We start from the raw sequence: 12,847 nt of genomic DNA on the forward strand, positions 1-12,847 counted from the left end.
AAAGTTCTCATTTATATTAACTATATACAACGCATATAAAAGAGTGCTTAGTTACAAAGCATAGTTAGAATGTTATACTAGAACCTGTTGACTCAGATAATTTTTTGAATGAGATAATACATCTTACTCCTCCTACCTCTGTGACTGTTGTTGCTTAGATTTCTTCACTTTTCTTTCTCAACACTTAATTAACTGTTGGTATTCTCTGGAATTCTATTTGTTCTACAGTTAATCACACTTTATAAAATTCCCTTAAATGATTTTATCCTTGCTGATGAATTTATACTACAAGCCTGATAAATTTATTCCTGGCCCCCCTCAAGTCTTTATCCCTATTCCAAAATTCTCCCTCAAGTTTTAGACGTATATGCCAATTTTTTACCTCAATATGTCCATTTTGATGTCTCATAGGTACCTAAAACTCAACATATGCAAAAATGGACTTCAAGTCTATTCCTCTAAATCTACGCTTTCTTCTTTAGTAACAGGAATCTTAGGCTTTCAATTATTACATCTTATTCATATATTCAGTATCTCTATCTCAGATTTTGTTGATCTTTCAACATGTTCAATTCTGAACATTCTTTTATTTTTAAATGTAATGCTCTAAACCCAACATTCAGCTGAGAAATTTCTGATTGTGCCTGGTATAGTTTAAGAATCCAAGCAAGCATGATCATCTAATCTAGAATCAGGACTTTTTTTTGACATGGAAATCTGATCATGCCATTTCTCTGCTTAAATCACAGGAATAATATGGTATTGCCCTTAACATAAACATAACAGTTGTTAACATGACGGTCAACCCTATATGACATGTATTCTCGTTGCCTCCCCAGTCTTCTCTCATTTTTGTAATGCCTTACACACATTCAGCTTCCTTTGGCCACAGACCCTTTGCACATGCCTGGTTCCTCATCTCTCTATGCCTAATCAATTTCATCTCATTCTTAAATCCCAACACTCCTCACTTCCACAGGTAAGTCTTTCCTTAATTTCTTGAAAAGGAGAAATCCATTTTTATAAGATCTGCTTATATCTTTTTATAACACAGTCTCATTTTTCCACTTATTTTGGTAATGGATTTATTTTCTGCCATACTCCTCCCCTTGCCAGTAAATACCTAGAGGGCAGAGATTATGTCTGTCTTGCTCTCAGCCCTATGTTCTAAGCACATAGTACAGGACTTAGCATAAAGAGACACTTTTTAAATGAATACTTTAGCAATTAAAAGTACTATGACTACTTATCGTTCACCACTCAGGGTTTTGCTTTATGCATATTTATTTATCCAGAATTTATTATCTGCTTGGCACCTGATATGAACTCAACAGATGTTAATATACATAGTCAACATTCTAAAAGGAATCATGCAGTGATAACAATTCTCAAATATATGCAGAGGATGAACAGTGCCATTTAGATGCATATTTAATGATAAAGTCTCTTTATTCACATAGAATTAATCATATTCTGCCAGTATTTCTTGTTTCTGTTTCCACTAACAAATTATTTTTTAATCCATATTTTCTGGATACTATTTCAACACTTTGCTGAAACTGTATCTTCTAATGTCATTAATAATGCTCTTTTGTTAAAATTCAATAAATCTTTATTTCTCTTTTATGCTTCTGTACTTCTCTGCTTACTTCTAACACTTTAGATTACCTTTGCTATTTTGACAGTTCCTTGTGTGTAGGTAAAAAATTATAAATTAATAATTCTGACACCTTTTGGTTGTATTCTATTTCATTTTCTATCTACTATACAAATTTTAGTCTGCAATCTTCTACTATATTATATTCCTAGAGCTATCTGATGCATTATCATGGTTTCAATTAGCATTTATATACAGATACCTGACAAATTTCTAAGCAAAAAAAAAAAAAAAATCACAATAAACATCACCAGGAGGGTGGGAGGGACGGAGACGCAAGAGGGAACATATGTATATGTATAACTGATTCACTTTGTTGTAAAGCAGAAACTAACACACCATTGTAAAGCAATTATACTACAACAAAGATGTTAAAAAAAAAACCACCAATAGTATTGTAATTAATGAAATCCTGCTTTTCAAAACTTTTCCTGTCCTTTCAGTTGCAATGTTTGCTAGCTGTTAACACTCTTTCACTTGAGTTTCTCCGCACCCCATCTGGATCTCTTAAGATAATCTATCCTGGTTTTCTAATTCTTTTTGACCATTATTTTTGTTGTTTACATTTATCGACTCCTTCTTGCATTACAGAGCCCCTACCCCCACAAAAAGCCACTACATACTTTGCCAACAAACAAGTTAGACTTGTCTCTTCTGTTTCTAGATTGAATTTTTTCTCTCCCGGATTCCCCTTGACCTCTCTATGCATGTCCTCTTCCACCACCTCTATCTATACCTCTGACCTCTAACCTAAGTTCTTCGATAACTGGCTGACGAAGATTTTCATCAGTAAGACATACAGTGTCATATCAAACTCAATGAGTTCACCATTCCATTCCACTTACACTCACTGCATCACCTCATACAAATTTTCTCTTCTGATGTTGTGCTATTTAATGATCACCTTATTATTCTCCTCTAATCCAGACTCAAGACTCATGTCATCATTCACTCTTCACTGTTTCTCATTCCCCCACATTCAATGGCATCAAGTGCCTTAGATTATTCTTTAGATTTTCTTTCATGAATGACCTTTGCTTTTCAATCTATAGGCATGATATTTTCTGTAGTCCCTCATCAACCACTGATTTAATGAATACGGCTTGAGAGCTTATTTTGGCTAAGGTAATGTACTGCCTAGTATCGAGAACTGTCGCTCTCCTTTATTCTAATCTCTCTGCATGCTGCCACAATACTTGCCTTCATCATGTCATTTTCATGCTAGAAAAACCCTAAATAGCTCTCCTACTCTGAAAGGTTATTTCAAAAACCTTTAGTGTGTCATTTGAAACTCTATGCAGTCTAAGCAAATTTACTTTTTTCTTATTCCTCACACAAATTAGTTTATTATATATTAATTTATTATTTTTAGTTAATATTTATCCCCATAAAATTAATCACTATTTTATGGTGTCTTTTTATGATTTCAACTCTGCTGTTTTTTTAAGAAAAATATCCCTTGATATGAATCTTTTTCTGTTCCTGTCTAAACTGAAGTGCAGTTCAAAAAAATGTGTATCTACTCTGTAAACTCTCTTATGACCTTCTCAGTTAGAAGTAAATTCTCTTCCTTTGGAGCTTCTATTTCATTTTTATACCAAAATATCTATTTATAACTCACTATTGAGTATTTGGTTATGAAATTATCATTCAGTGTGTTGACTTAATGTTCTTTAATTGAATCATGAGGCCCCTAGGGGCAGAGTTATCTTATATCTCTAATAACACCTAATAGGGAGCCTTTTATATCCCTTGCTCAATAAATATTTGTTGGTTGACAGGATATACTTAAAATTGGTCTTCCCACTCATAGTATTCTACAAGAAGTAATGTAGTTATAATACATAATCATAATGACTTTTAAAAATAAAAGGTACAAAAATATAAAATCTATAAAAATTAGACTTCATTTTTCCCACTATGCATTCTGTCCTTTGTGTATGATGCTATATTTCTTGTATCATTCTTATTACTTTGTAATTTCTCTGCCCTTTCTATAGTACTTGCCACATTAATAATCAATTGGAAACTGACTCTCTCTGTAATTTTTCTACAATTAAATATTTTTACTTGCACTACTAGAATAAATACACCATCAACTCTCTTGCTTCTCCCTATTCTTTGTAAAAAAAATAAAAATTGTATCACAGAAAGTCAATCCTTTCAAATTCTTTCAAATGTTATGCCACACTTCCTGTCTATCAAATTTTATGAGATAGTCAGTTTCCTGACTTAAATTAACTACAACCATAAAGGAGGTGCTCGAAAGTTCTGTTTCTTGATCTTCATGCTACGAAGCGAAGTCTGATCTCTGTGAAAAAATGCATCATGCTATACACTTATGTTTCAGGTACTTTTCTATATATATGTAATATTTTAATGAAAAAATGTTTAGACAAAATTAACTATAGCCTTACTCTAAGTACTTTCCAAATGCTGGGAACACAGTGAAAAATACATTAAACTTTACATTTGAAACAATAAATATCTAAACAAAGACAGAGAATGTTTTTACAAGTATTCAATGCTGTCAAGTAAATCAAACAAGGTATGTGATAGAGAGATGGAGATGTGGTGAGCTATTCTGGATAGGACATTCTGAGAGGTATCTCTAAGGCTTTTGAGCTGAAACTTGAATGACTAGAAGGATGTTTGAAAGATGAGTTATCACATATAGTACGATAAAGATAGTAGGAACCAAAACTGAGGAGACCTAACACAGTAGTAAGGTTGCCCTGTTGGAGGGTTAGATAGAAAATCAATGTGGCTGGAATGTAGAGAAATGAAGACGATTGACATTAAATTTCAGAGCCTGGAAGAGGCCAGACTAGATGGGCTGTGAGAGTAGGTTTTAATTTATTCTAATACTACTTATTTTGTGTTGAATGCCACTTGTCTACCTGATTATTATTTTTTTTCAAAACCTGCCCTCTCTTGTTGGAAAATATTTTAAACATGATTTCCACCCACCATAGCTGTCTACCCATTAAACAACAAATGCCCCTACAGTTATTCTGAATATTTTCATACAGCCATTATTTCAAGGAAGAGTTTTCAAACTAAAAGTTCTTACCCTTGAGACAGTCTCTAAAAGTATTTTTCGTACATTCTTTCTATTTTCTGAGTTAATATGTTTTGTCTATACCAGTTGTATTTGTTTATATGTTCATATATGTTTTTTGTCATTTACATTATATATTTATATTAATACTCACTTCTCCATATATAAGGCCACTTTAAATTCCATCCCTGCCATTTGTGCAGTGCTTTGCATGCTATCAACTCAGTCAAGATTGCTGACAAGAAAAGAATAGAGCCAACTCACTGTCCTGCACATAATGTTTTCAGTAAACCTTTTCGAGCCACATTGACTCTAATAGTAGTAATAACAATAAAAAAAAATCTTTATATTAGGGTAAGTTGAAAGACAGGTTTAAGAAGCTGAGCTAGGGGCCATCCACAGAAGAATTGAACAGTCAATTATTAGCAAGAGCATGTAAATGGGAAGTAAGCCCCAAGGGACTCATAAAACAATCAAGTACATTTGAACCAACAGCAATGAAGCTATGCCATTAAAATACAGAGGTCATTTTTGTAGTAGATGCATTCTGGAAATATTTTATATACCTAAGTTCTTGTGATTAGGAATGCTGCTAGTGTTTATGTTATCCAAAAGTAAAGACTACAAATTGGGTAGTAATTGAGATTTTAAGGCTTAAACAGCCTTACTTTTGAGATGATTCCCACTCTTTAAAGACCAAAAAATATAGTCCAATAAATATAACGGTTTGTGCACAGCATATCCTAGTTAATTCTTATGCAGATCAGAGCAGCAAAGTAGACACGTGAGAAGGACAGACAAAATGGAGGAATAACTTTTACTGTGAATTCTAGTCCACAATTGCCCAAAGTTCAGCTCTCATTTGACTGGAGAATCGTTTTGGATGAACTAAGATGATTTACATCTTGCAGTCAGGAAACAAGTTACCAAGGTGTCTGAACTTACGAGACAGTCATCTAGGTTAATATGTAAGATTACTCTATGTAGTATGTCAAAGAGGGAGAGGGGCTAATACAGACAAAATCTGTAAAAGGAATGTAGAAAATAACAGGCAGAGTTAAGGAAGAATTTGAACCCTACTCAATTAATTCACCACATTCAGGAAATGAGGAAAGCATTCAGGCTGACTCTCTTCCTCTCAATAAACAATTCCCAAAGCTCAGAATATTTTTAAAAAATATATCATAACGTATAACAAAATAAAGAATATATAATACATGTGTGTGCATATATATATGCTATCAAATGGTATGTATGTATACATATGAATATATTTATAATGATTTAGACTTTACTACTTATAACTGTTTTGTTGCATAATATTAATTTATTTTGTTGAACATATAAATTTAATATTCTGTGATATTGGAAGTCTTTTTTCACGTGAATTTCCATGATTTGTAAAAAGGAATTTTCAGTTGATTATTGTCTAATTGTATAATTAGTCTAATTAGCCTAATTATAACTAATTACACAATTGATGTAAATATGTTCAGTCTTGTAATTAGATGGTGTAATTACAATACACAAGATGATGTCATGAACATCTTTAACAAAAGTTCTTGAGAAATAGCAAGAGTACATATAGTTTGTAAAATTTAAGTACACATTTCTTTAACATTCACAAAATTATTTGAAACTCCTGTATTTAAAATTTTAAAACTACTTTTTAAATAAAATAAATAAAGGGAAGGCATTCTATGCATTAGTCAGTGGCCCTTACCAATGGTGACATTGTCTAGTGAAATAATGCCCATAGCCTGAAGCAGTATTTCTATTGTACTTAGAAAAGGAATTGAAACTTTCTTTTAATATTTACTTTCAGATATCGGTAAAAAGAAAAAAAAAATTCCAATTTACACTCATTTTTTTGTAGCTCTAATGACTAATTTATAATAAACTTCTAAATAAATAACAGTATATGCTAGCCGACATCTTCCGTATTAAATGAGTGGAAGTATGAAAAGGATAATTATTCCTCTTAGACGTATATGTTTTTTAATTCATATCAGCCTCAGGAACACATACCAATTTCATTCTGGAAACATGATCTATAAAAAGGCATAATCAAGATTTTGTATTTCTACAGGATGGTGAAATAAATATTTACTTCAAATTGATATAGGTATTAACTTAGTATGAATGTGCATGTGGGATAGATATATCTCATTATCTTTGAAATTCTGTTTTATTTAAAACAAGACATTGTTATTAAATAGCAAAATATAATATCTTTAAAAGAAATTTAATTTTCTAATATTAAAAATAAGCAGACTTATGACCTGTCATTTGAATCCTTCCATGATATAGTCCCAGTATACCTTCCCAGATTTACAGTCCACTGTTCCCTACATATACCAATTATCATTCCAGCCATCCAGAGACATGGCCAGTCTCTGAAGATTTTGTCTTCCTTCTGTATGTTACACATGCCATCCTAATGTTCTCTCCATAGCACTACTGTATGTCTCTAATTTGACAATAATTTTCACTTTGTATCATAGTCACTGTTTATTTTGACTTCTACCCATGTTTATCAAAGTTAGAGGAGGAGCCTTGCCTAGTAGCCTCTATATCCCTGATAGAGACTTGCCCGTATCTTACACAAAACAGATCTCAGTCATTTTAACTGGATCTTATTTACACTATGAAGCCACAGAGGCGATAGATCTATGAAAATAAATTAAAATATTATTGAAGTACTCCAATACAAACAAAGCTAAAATTGAAAGCTTTTTCTTCATAAAGTACACAGGGCAGTTGATGGGCAACAATAGTCCAAGAAATCAATAACACCTAAGAATACATATACATACACACTAACCTGATAAGCAAAAGGAAAAGTAAACACCATTTCTATCTCATTATAAATGGCAAAGCCATTACGAAGGCAAAACAAAACAAAACAAAGTTTATCTTGGGAAGCATTTCAAGGATACAAAACAAAGGTAATTTTAAATCTAAAGCAAATATGATATGTAGACCAAATAATTAATGCCTTTATTTCAATAGCATAATTCTGAAGAGTTACTTACAAATGTTTGGGTTACCTTTTAATGTGGAGAAAAACAACTAGATATGATAACTTTGTAAATTGGAATCTACATAAAAATTATGCTTTATCATTGTAAAAATAAAGACCATACACTAAATACATTGTGTTGCTTTCTACTGCTGGACAACCACAATCCAGTGTCCTTCCAAATTTCCAATGCAGCTAGAAGCTACCAATGAGGACGTAGTTTGTTATCAAGTAGATTCATGGGTAAAAATGTTCTTTACATCATATTTGTCTGTATTATAAAAATGTGCCCTGGAGGCTGGAATCAGTCCTGGAATTCTCAATCTATTAATTCTAATTTTTTCATTCAACAGAACTTTTAGAGAAATCCTGCTTATTCTGTAATTCCCTATATTTGAAATTATACAAAAGTAATAATGTTATCATATGTACCACCCCCTCCTGAAGAAACTGTGGACTCAAGCAGAGTTTCAAAATGGCAGCCCAGAGGGTCAAATATAGAACTCTGGCAGCAACAGGTGGTATATTGTTTTCTAAAAAGTGGGCATGCACAGCAAGCCTTACCAGTTCTTATTTTCATACTACATCACCCCCTCCAACGGATCACATATTTATGTTACCAGATAGTTTCAGTAGGCATCTGCATTTGTGTTTCCTGCACAAAAGTAAACCTCCTATGGCCCACTGGAAAAGAAACTGTTGGATTTTCAGGTGGATATATACACATAGCTGCCTTGCCCCAAGAGGTAATTTGTTTATAAGAAACCCTCGAGAATTTCTTAAGTAAATGACTAGCTTCCTGTGCATTTATGATAAATACACATATATATATGAAAACACTCAAAGCAGTATCTTAAAGGTTGATAAACCTAAATAAAACTGGTATTGGAAAATCTTACATATGCTCTCAAATTGTTCATAGAGCAATACTATGCATGACAAAGAGGTAAAATCAAAATGAAGGAGATCAGGTTTTTCTTTGCTTGATTATAATACATTGCCAATATCAATCATCCTCAGTTCTATAACTTTAATATCAGTCTTCTCAAATTGAGCTATAGATTCAACAAAACTTTACTCAAAACCTTATCAGACTCTCTGTAGAAGTCAAGAAGATGATCCTAAAATTTATATGGAAATACAAAGAAATGAAAACATCTAAAACAATTTTGAAAAAGATGAACATGGTTAAGGGACTTATTCTTTCTGATTTCAAGACTCATTATAAAGCTACAGTAATTAACACAGTGTGGTACTGGCATAAAGACAGACATATAAATCAATGAGACAGAATAAATAATTCAGAAATAGACCCTAATACATAGGGCTAATTGATTTTCAATTTAAGTGCCAAAAGCTACCAAGATAATTTAAAACTTTTGGTTAAATAGATGATAAAATGGAATAAATTATCATCCAATGGAATAATTTATCATCCAATGATAATAATTTATCATCTGATAAATCCAGAAGGCAAGAAAACAGAGAGGTAAAATAAAACAAGCGGGTCATATGGTAAAAAATTGATATTAGTCATTGGATTAAATGTACTAAAAATTAAGATAGTCCCACTGGATTAAAACAACAACAAAAATCTATATTCTGGTTACAAGTGACATGTTGTAAATATAAAGTTGGAAAGTAAAAGAGATGAATATTTATCACTCTCCCCCACCCCCTAAAGAAACCCACTAACCAAAGGAAAGCTTGTATAGTTAAATTAATGACAGACAAAACAGATTTAAGGAAAGAAACAGTGGCAGTGGTATAGAAGGATATTTCTGAATGATAACTTACCAGGAAGATAATACATTCAGATAATCCACTAGGAAGATATAAAAATACTAATTCTGTATGTGCTAATAATATACCTTCAAAATATATAAAGCAAAAATTCATAAAAATAAAGAAGAAAGAGACAAATCCACAGCCATAGTCATAGACATTAATAACTTCTCTCAATAGCTTTTAGGACAGCAGACACAAAAATCAGGAAATACATAGAATATCTGAACAACAAAATTAACAAATGTGACCTATCTGAAACTCAACAATTTTGGAATGCACATTTTGTGGGTGCACATGGATCATTCGTGGAGGTACATCATAGGCAAGTACACCATGCAAGTCTCAATTTCTAAAGACTGAAATTGTTGAGAGTATGCTTTCTGACCCAGTGAAATTAGACTAGAAATCAATTAAAAATTATAACAAGAAAATCATCAACAGTTTGGAAATTAAATACTTTTAAATTGATTTAATTATAATATCATTCTCATTCACATTTCACTAAGCTTTCTTTAGTGGGTAAAGAGGAGTGGAGTTACAGAGAGTGATTCAGGAGTTACTAATAATTTTAACTATTCCTTAGTTACAAATCCAGACATCTCCATGGGAATATTGGCTCAATATATTTATTGAGAATCTTCCATGTGTCAGGCACCATTTGAGCTGTTGAAAAGACAAAGTCACTATAATCATTGTGTTTATGTCCAAATACACAAATAAGATAATTTGATAATTTTGTGCTGTAGGGAAAAACAAAACAAAACAAATAAAAACAAACAAACAACAACAACAAAAATACTGGGTATTAGAAAAGAGTAACTGTGGAAGGGAAAAGACGTTACCTCAGATAGATCTGTCAGGGAAAGCCTTTCTCAGGTGATGAGCGCTTGGTGTTAAGTAGATCCCTGCCATATTATCTAATAAATAACATTCTACTTGGAGGAATCAAGAACGTTCACACCCTAGACATGTCTAGGGCGGGTGTGACCAAAACACTGAATAAGGTACAGAAGGTAAGAGAGAACAAGACAGAGCAAAGTCAAACATGGCCTTGTAGGTCACGATACGTATTTGGATTTACTGTAAACATTGGGAAGCCACTGGAGAGATTAAAGCAGGAAAAATATTTATATTTTAAAATGATCACTCAGATGATTGGAGGTTTCTGTAATAAAACATGACAGCCAATTAGGAACCTATTGCTATATTCCATGGAGAGATAATAGAAGTCATGTGATATGGTTGAACTTGTGTATATCAGGCCCATGTTCAGTACGTCAACACACGTAGTATAAAGAAAAACCACTGACAACATTTTGTCTGTGAGAAATCCAACATTCTCTGTGGTTATAAGAACTAAACTTTCCATGTGCTGCTGTTTGAGAGTTTTATCAATCCAGCCTACAAAATATGTTTAATGTTAACAAATTAAGTACATATATAAATAAAAGTTTTGAAGTATTGTTTCTACATAATTTTTAGGACAGATATAAATATATAACCATTAGGGAGTGTGGGATTGACATGTACACAATGCTATATTTAAACCGGACAACCAACAAGGACCTACTGTATGGGAACTCTGCTCCATCTTATGTAACAACCTAAACGGGAAAAGATTTTTAAAAAGAATAGATACATGTATATGTATAACTGAATCACTTTCTTGCACACCTGAAACTATCACAACATTGTTAATCAACTATACTCCAGTATAAAATTAAAAGTTAAAAGTAAATAAATATAGAAAACAAAAACAAAATAAAACAAAAAAAAAACCCCCAATACATAGCCATTTCAGAAGGAGAGATAAACAACATAATCAAGTAACCAAAGGCAGGAAAGACATTTTTAAATAGGAGCTATAACTACATGTTATTGGCAATTATCAGCTACAGCAGGTGAATCCAGAGCACAGAATTTCAAGAAAAGTTTGTTTCTTAAATACTTTTTAGGAGGATTAATTCAGAGGGTCCAAGCAGCAGAGTTTTGAGTATAGCAAAAGAAAAAGTGTGTGTTATGCAGCATAGTATAAGCTAGTATTCATAACAAAGAAAGTATCAGTATTGAAATGTTCAAATTAAAAAGTTGTTTTTCCTCACAAAAGAATGGGGGAAGAGAAAATAAAAGTTACCTTTTAAAGGTAGAATCAATAGCTACTAGTTTAGAGTTCTTGTAAGACATTTTTTGAGTTGCTAACACAGAAACAGCAACAAATTCAAAATGAATGAAAAATTTGATTGTGCTTATTTAATAACTTTAAAAAAATTCTTAATTATTTTGAAACTATAGAAGTTTTTCCCCAATTTGGACACGGGCCATGTGTTCATTTCTAAGTGATAAGACCCTTCTGCAGGTAAGAAACTGCCTACAGTGATTATGTACCTAGTGAATATGTGTCTAGAATTGCCTTGGTATGGTAAACATCATGTGAAACAGAAAGTTACGTTTTCTAAATTTTAACAATGTCTATATTTTAAAAGAAATTGACAATAAATGAATCAAATTAATGATAGGTGATCATTTATTTGGATTTCTAAACGTTAGAGACATCCAAGCAACTAAATACTGTTGGCAAATTTTTTAAGTTATTTTGCTAAATAAAAAAATGGATTTTAGTAAAAATTTAAGAATGAATTGCCATATTTATTTAGTGCTGTATTTAATGACAAAATATGGGATGCTGGGAAATTTACAAACTCAGGATAATCTTATATTATTAGAGAGTTGAGATGTGAAACTTTTAATAATCTTTAACATTCTGAAGCAGAATATTTACAACATTTTAAATTTGGTTATATACTTCCCTAGTTATATGGATATATGGATATATATATGGATATATGATGTTCCAAACTTTAACAATGTAGTCAAATTCCTGTTTATCACCCATATATTTTTTTTTAAAAAAATTCATGGTCACAATTATTTTGAAAATTTTTCCAAGTACATTTTTTTATTTAAAACTTTTTCTTTGTTAGTTAGGTTTGTGTTCCTTTCTGGTCAACAAAAAATCTTTATAATAACAGCATTTAAATATTCCTACAACTTCAATGTCCTCCTCAAGAATTATTAATTCATTAACTATACTTCAATAAAATTTAAAAAAATACATTACAGAAGAATGTTCCATATTACATTCACTCTATATAAAATTAATTCAAATTTTCTTTTTATTAAATAAGTTTTTAATGACTCAGATATTTTAGCTTTTACATAATTACGGTTCTATACTTAAATTAAATCAAAACTGAAAATGAACAAAGAAAATTAGACAGACTTTTTCCCTAAAACCAAAACCAAATACATTTCAAGTAGA

General features: G+C 31.6%; 1 protein-coding gene across 1 annotated transcript in view; it reads right to left on the bottom strand.

Annotated features, from left to right (window-relative positions):
- MDGA2 (MAM domain containing glycosylphosphatidylinositol anchor 2) overlaps positions 1 to 12,847 on the bottom strand; it is an 835,318-nt gene that overhangs the window by 283,517 nt on the left and 538,954 nt on the right. The window lies entirely within an intron of this gene.

Source organism: Physeter macrocephalus, chromosome 11 (genome assembly GCF_002837175.3).
Source record: "Physeter macrocephalus isolate SW-GA chromosome 11, ASM283717v5, whole genome shotgun sequence".
Lineage (NCBI taxonomy): Eukaryota > Metazoa > Chordata > Mammalia > Artiodactyla > Physeteridae > Physeter > Physeter macrocephalus.